The following is a 7,932-nucleotide window of genomic DNA, read 5'->3' as shown; positions in this document are numbered from 1 at the left end:
TTACATATTGATAAACACTATCTGTCTGTTGCTTTCTGCCCCCAAACTGCCGTGTGCCTCCCCCCCCCCCCCCCCCCCCCCGGTCCTGTTACAACTTCAAAACACTGTTTTCTCTTTTTCATTCTCCACATTCGCGGTGCTTTCAGCAGATTCCTTCCCTTTGTCACAAGTTATTTATGCACTACACATCTTTTCTTAATAATCTCTCCTCTCATCTTTCAATTTTCCCTCTTTTGCCCCCCCCCCCCCCCACACACTCCTGCATCCCTTTCTTCAGCCTTCGCTTAAAGCATTTCACCTCTCCACTATCTGCATGCCTGGGCTCACTTCCTCCATTCGACTCAATTCTTATCTCCTGCTCTATATTCCTTCATCTCCTCTTTTCCCGATCCTCATTCTCTATCTCTCTGCCCAGCTAGCTCTTTGCATCCTCCCTCTCCGCGGCCTCTCCCTCTCCCGTCCTCCCGGCCCCTCGGCTGAAATTAAACCCTGTCGGCGTGAGCGCGGCCCGACCACGTCCCCCGCCGAGGCCCTGCCGCGCGGGTCCAAGAAACAGACCTTGAAAAACAAGATAAAGTACATCAAAACTGCAAAGGGTTCACTGCTCCATGGGCAGTGTATATTTTTGGATACCATTTCACATTTTTACACTCTCCCCGCCCTGCTCCTCCCAGGCTGTGTGTGCGTCCCACCCCCCCCTGTACGTTCTCACCCGTCTTTCTTTCCCTTCCCTTCTTTCTTTCCCTTCCCTTCTTTCTTTCCCTTCCCTTCTTTCTTTCCCTTCCCTTCTTCCTCAGACAGACGTTGTCTCAGTCTTGACAGTGAGGCGAGCCTGCAGTGATTAACATCGATTAACGCAGCTAACGAGTCTCCTTTTCATTCTGTTGGCGTGGGTTCTGTATGCGTGTGCGTGTCTGTCTGTGTGTGTGATTGTTGGTGTGAGAGTGTGTGTGTGTGTGTGTTAAGTGTATGCGCTTCTGTGAGTGTGTTTTTGTGTCCATAAAGCTGTCACTCATCTGGGCTGGCGGCGTGGAGAAAGAAAAGCCCAGCTGTGAGTGCTTAGCGGTGGAGGGACCTGTGTATTTAATGGGATTGTGCACAGGCAAATGTGTGTGTGTGTGTGTGTGTGCGTGTCTGTCTGTGTGTGTGTGTGTGTGTAGTATACATCCTACATGCACGTACAAATCCAGTTGCCTGTTGAGCAGAGACTCAACCTTTGTTTTCTTGCCACATTTGAAATGACGAGAACCAAACCGCCCCAAGTGACCAATCAAATCCATCATTTTACCTCGAGAGCAGCATGTGCATCGTTGTGTTTCTCTATGTGACCAATCTGGGTTTTTTTTTTTTCTTTTCTTGATAACAGTATGTGTGCCACTTTGGCAACTACACAGATGTTCAGTGCTTATGTGGCTTTGTTTGAATATGCCTCTCATGTATTACATATTTGATTCACAAAAGAACAAGACATTATGTAGATATATAAAAAGCATGAAAATACAATCAGATGTGGAACAAGCTAAACTCAAATGAATCGTCAAACTCTTTATATGTTTAAAATACATTGAGACTCGTATTCTTTATTTTAATTAAAGTTTTATGACCCAATAAAACTGAGAAAACAATAACACCACACATTCAAATCTTTTAGTAACATTTTAGAGTTGATCATTATTATTTATTTCCCCTGTGCTTAACTTTATTGACCTTTTACTATCTTAGTACAATCTATTTTATGTAGTACTTGTTATTTATATTATTATCTTGCATCAACTTTTATTTCATTGTTCCCCTTTCTATCGGTCTCAAGCATCAAAGTTTGATTTGTATTTTTACGAGTTTGAAAGGTGCTGTATGAATAATGGTGGATTGATTGGTTGAAATCACAACATCATGTCTTTATCTAATATTCAATATTAGCCCCGCAGAGTTTTCGGCAACATAAAAACACACAAGTTTGATTTCCCTGCACAGTGATGTTGTGTGTGCACGTTGAAACAAAAGCACAGAATCTGCATACGCCACGTGACCCGTGTGTGATTGAGCGTGTGGACACAGTCTGGTACGGTACCTGAGCACAGCGGCCCGAGCACTAACCCTCCTGCCTGAGCCTTTGAGGCGCACAGATTCACATCCGACATGGCTGCCTGAGCCATAAGAACAACTCCATGAATTATGAAAGGGCACAAGCCCTTCGCTGGGCTGCGCTGAGAGGGGAAGAGACGGAGGACGAGATAAGTGAGGATCGGAGATGGCCAGAGAGATAGTGCAGAGCGAAGCAAAGTGGGGGGAAAAATAAAGGAGGGAGAGATGGCACAATGAGAGAGAGAGGGAGATAACGCATGAGTGTGCAGTGGAGTGAGAGGGTGTTTGTTATGGAGTTGGGAGAGAAAGTGTGTGTGTGTTTGTCTCTGCGTGAATTTGTACTGACTGATTGTGTGTGTGTGTGTGTGTGTGTGTGTGTGTGTGTGTGTGTCGACGCTGCATCGTCCCCCAAATCTAACCAGCTGCGTGACGAATTGTTATCCAATGCAATTGGATCTACGCTCATCACTGGGTCCACAGATGCAACATGTTCACACAGACATGACGTGCACCACGCAGGCTTTGTTCCAGCCTCTTCAAACAGTTTACACTGCAGAGGTGGACGCAGCGCGCCAGGCGGGGGTCTGCTGCCCACCATCTCCAGACCCCAGTGGAAAACACCACAGCGAAAACACGGGGGATGATTTTCTCTCTTTTACGCCAATTATCTAATGTGTGATATTGGCGCCTGGCTGCTGTCACACGCAGCCGCCGGTTCATTCTGTCTTTTAATCTTTCCAGTAATCTCTCTGTGCCGCCGCTGAGCCGGTGTCACAGCAGTGAACTCCAAGACAAGGCAATTCCATTAGGAGATGGCATGAGGCGGCATTCATTAGTGGCCAGGGCCAGATGCTGCACTGCACTGAAGGAAGCAAGTGTGTGTGTGTGGGGGGGGGGGGCTGGGGAGGGGTGATTGAATTTGATTCCTCAGGATAATGTATTGTGCCTCATCACAAAGTTGTTCCAGAAAGGGGATGGGGGTGGGGGGGATGGTGACTATTGAGAGAGCAGGAGTATTATTGTGCGGTGTAACAACCTCGCTCCCATCCCTCGCTCTGTTCCAGCTCTATCTCTGTGGAGCCACACCTGAGCCTGCTCAGTATTCAAGGCTCTCCATCCTCCACTCAAATCTCTCCATCTACTGAGGTGATTTAAACAGGAAGCCGTGGCATCCCAGCCTCCTGCACCCAGTCCTCCCAGTCCAGTCCCCCGCCCCTTCTCCCCGGTCTGCGTGCATCACCAAGCAGCAGCTGTGCTGTTAGAAACTGTCCCGAAGAAGTAAACATGCTGAGAGAATGCATCGCCTCTCGAGGATGTCTCACACCAACTGCTTTCAGATGCTCCTCTCTTTATCTCCTCGCTTACATAAGTGCCTATATGTACCGGCGGCAACCTTCACAATTCATAGCCTTGGAGAAGAAGAGTGATGGAAGGGAGAGGCGAGATAGAGCGGTAGGCGAGAAGGTGTGAAAGAAGACACAAAAGGCCAGAGAGATGGAAGGTGGATGGGGGGGGGGGGGGACAAAAGAAGGGGAGGAACTGTGTAGGTGACGCAGAGGAGACGGAGGAAGAATGGAGGGGAACCAGAAAAAACACGCGCTGTCAATTATTCGAAAGAGAACGAGCGTAATGCTTTGAAAATGCCCGGCTGGCATCACCTGCTAATGGGACGCAGATTGACATGCTGCACCTGAGCAGAGTCCCCTCACCCTCCTCCCTCCTCCCTCCTCCCTCCTCACCCTCTCCCTCCTCCTGTACAGGCTCTTATCAGAGCTCTCTGCCAGAACGTGTAAATAATTACTCCCATGACCACTCTGCTGTGCGAGCTGGAGGCTTGTTTGCACAAAGAAAGGAGAATATATTTAAAAAGGGGGCTCTGGGTTATTTTAAGAAAAGGGTGAATTATTTATGGGGGGGGCCCTGCGAGGAAGTGTTTGTGCCTCTTAATGTTGTGCGTCTTAATGTTCGTTGTGTTACCGGGGATATCAAACGCTAAATGACATCATACAAAAGATGTTTATCTGTTTAAGTTAATTACGTTAGGCCCGTTACAATCAGGGAGCAGGGTCGCTTTGTTTAGAGATTTCGTTTATGTTTTTAAAAATGTGTGTGTACATGCGTTTGTGTGTGTGTGTGTGTTTGTGTGGTGGTTTCTATGGGGGGGGGGGGGGTTACGTACTTACATGAGAGCCATGCAGTTGCCATGGCTCGCGGATAAAAGAGCAGATTATTCTTCTTGGCATCCTTTGGGCTGGCACTGCCTGAATATCATCCAGTGTTAATCTGACCCAGAACTACTTTCCTTCATCTTTCTTCTTTCTTTCTTTCTTTTCCACCTCTCCCGACTCCCTCTCTCCTGCTCTTTGTTCCCCTCCTCCGTGTGCCAGCCAGAGTCGTGGCTTAAAGACGGAGGTTTTCTTATATTTATTTTTTTGAAAGTGAACACCCTACTGCGGTTGACTTCCTGTGAGAGGAGCCGGGGTCCCTCGCACACCGAGCTTCAAAGCTTTGCATATTGCACTTTGTAAAGATAACAGAAGCGCTGCTGTGGCCTAGAAGTTCATGAGCCTCTCTGCGGTTTCACCCTTGCGTCATATTTTACTCATATTTTCTCACATGTGCCGTTTCTTCTGTTTAATCTGAAGCTGCTGCACAAAGAGCTGTTACCTGTTTAATCAAAGGTCAGTGAAGCAGAACCAAAAACTGGAGAATAAGTTGTTGTGATTGGGTTCCGGCCGCCGCTGCTACACAGTGCTGGTCTTCTGTTTTCATTTTTTTAATAAATACCGAATATCTCGTGTCCAAATCGCACCAAATTAGAAACTGCACTTCCTACATGCCAAGAGTGGAGATGGATAAAGGACATAGTTAGTGTGAAATAGCAACAGGCTGAGTTTCTCCACCTTGTCACAAATTTAAGAAACCAATCTGGCTTGTGGGTGGAGCTCAAAAGGCTCCTCGCCTGCAAGTGACCTGTGAGGGTGGGGAGCTGGAGACTAGGGGCGGGGCCTGATTTGCATATTCATAGATCCCAGTCACAAAAAGAAGGAGGATGTCGATTTAGAGGCACGAGAAATCTTTTGAATATGTCATTTATAGGAACAGAGACATTTTACGGAGTGTCATAAACTGTTGGAGTGGGAAACCTCTTTAAATCCTCATCCACTTCTATCGCCCATGCAGTTCATTCAGATCCCCTATATTATTTCCTCCGCTAAATTACAAGATTGGATTCCTATTTAACGAAAGGTAAGATGGATACATAAATACACAATCATTCTGCCACATTCAACAACCTGAGACCATAATAAACGAATTGTTTTGATTATACTGCATCCTCCCCTGAACATGCACATAAAAACACACACAATTACTTTGCTCAGGGTTGGGCGGTCATCTTCACGTACCAATGTGTGACCTTTGTGGGAGAGCAGGCGACACGGGAGAGTGAGTTGTGCGCCTCATTATTCGACAGCACGGCTCCGCCAAGCCGACAAGTGGCGAGCGAGCGGCAGGAGGTTCAATGTTACGCCATTAACTGAGGAGTGGGCCCGTGCGGAGAGCAGATGTGGGTGATCAAGCCTTTAATAGTGAGGTACAATTAGAGCGTCACCTTGAGAGAGACGGACTTGTGTTATCGCGGCGTGTCGCAGGATACAACAACACGGCAGAGGCCTCGGTTCGGATGAGTATTCGGGGGACAGGCATCACCTCATGTGACCTCCGGGGGTCTCATGGAAAAGAATTCCAATTTCTCTTCTTCCATTCTGACATTTTAATTATCACCAGATATTTTTGGGAACATCGCAGAGACCACAGCTTTGATTTTTTTCTTTTAAATCTCAGTTGCATTAAACCAAACCCGGCTCATTAAAACTGGGAGTGTTTATAGCGGGATTTGAGTGCTCACTAAAGTGTAAGTCATCGTGCTGCCAGTCTGAGTTGCCACACCGATGCAAAGCCCTAAGCCGAGGGGCCAATTATAACCAGAGAAACCTTCCCAAGAGGCCCCTGGAAAGATCCCTCTGTAATAAAAGTAGAAAAGATGCCCAGTGGCCTCTCTTATATTTATTTTTATGCAAAGAGTCTAGTTGGAGGAGAGCCACCGTTTAATATTCAACTGTGTCATCCATATTTCTGTTTGATATTTAAACTTCCTCTGTGGATGTCTAGGAAGTAAAGAGCAGCTTTAGTCCCATAGATTAATCAGGGAAATTTACGCCTGTTCATGTTTCTTCCGAACGCGCCGGCGGCAAACCCATAATGCTTTGCAGGAGATTTAATCATAGGTCAGAGCTGTGGAAATGGCGTTATTATGCCGATCGTGATCCGTTTTGTTTCCCTCCCTGCCACTACTCAAATACGCACGACCACCGAGCGTGACGATCAAGTTCCTGCTTGACTTCTCACGTCGGATCTGTTTCGATGCAAATGTGAGCAGTTCAACCAAAGGGGAGGTTTTATCTTTGTGACTTCTTTTATTGAATGACTTTTAAATGTTTGTGTTGTCAGTTTTCTCTTTTCTCTAAGTCTGCTTTGTTAAAAAGCTCAAAGTCCAAATAAACTAAAAGAAGAAACACTGAGTCATGTGAGAAGTAGTGTAACAGCTTTTTTGTGCACCAAAATCTAACATTTGCTGCAGCTTCTGAAGTGTGTGAAGTTTTTCTCTGTTGTGCGTCACTGTAAATTGAGTTTATTTGGTCGGCTGGTTAGACAAAGCCATCTGAAGATCTTCCCTGGGGCTGTGAGGAATAGTGATCGGGCTCTCTCACCACATTCTGGTGTTCAGTAAACGAAGGGATCCATCAGAATAACTGACAGGCAGCCCTTGTACCAGACATTTTCATTTTTTCCTCCCGAATGGCTCCTCCTGGCTCCTGACTCATCCCTGCATCATTTCCCTCCACCGGCTAATAAATCCACTGGTGCAACCAGAAATCCCGAGTCGATATGTGACACTGCATGTTTGTCACAAAGGGACATTTGCCTCAGGTAGTGCTTTATATTTCTGGAGCAGCTCCCTCCAGCTCCGCCCACTTTACTAAAGAGACGCTGGGAGCGAGGCTGCGAGAGACAAAGACGCCGCGGCGACCAGACCGCAGGGTGGAACAGCGAGCAGGGTGAACAGCCAGCAGGGAGACCATCCATTAAATGAAAGCTCCATTTCGCAGCCCCTGTGTCGGCAGGAATTGGCCCCACAAGCTGCTGGAAGCTGTTCTTCAGCCGAAAACTGCTCTGTGACCTCCTACTGAGGGGGGACTGGGGAGATTGCGTTTATAGGAAATCACAGAAATATCACTTTAAACTTTCTTCATATTCAGACTACAGCAGCAATCATTTAGTGTTTCACTCGTGAGGTTGTTTGAACTCATTGATGCCGGCGTGTAAATGCCACGACCAGGCAACATCAACAAACATGTATTAACTACCGAAGTGATTAATTCATTTGGTGTTTCTCTGCAGCACAGTGGAGTTTGTGTACTCTGTGATTATTCAGCATTTAAATCTTAACGCACATAAAGACGATCAATATTCATTAGAAAACATCGGTTGTTATCTTTGTGTTAAAGTTTGATGAGCCTCAGCTTCATATTCTGTGCATTGAGCTGCAGGAAACACACTGAGTCCTCACTGCAGGCCACCGAGAGCTGACCTGTGATTGGTTTGAATTGATAACCAGCCGTTACTGTGATTGGTTCGAGAAGCTGATTGCCTCAAGGTGTCCTAAGCAACACTTGTAATTGCTTCAGCAGTAGAGTGTATTCTGTGGGTGATGCAGGGGTCAGGAGACGACGCTGTGGATTCACAGGATTCAAGGTGCAGATGTGCGTAAAAGTAAAAACGCGG

The sequence above is a fragment of the Platichthys flesus genome, chromosome 17 (genome assembly GCF_949316205.1).
Source record: "Platichthys flesus chromosome 17, fPlaFle2.1, whole genome shotgun sequence".
Lineage (NCBI taxonomy): Eukaryota > Metazoa > Chordata > Actinopteri > Pleuronectiformes > Pleuronectidae > Platichthys > Platichthys flesus.
This window is presented reverse-complemented; position numbering follows the sequence as displayed.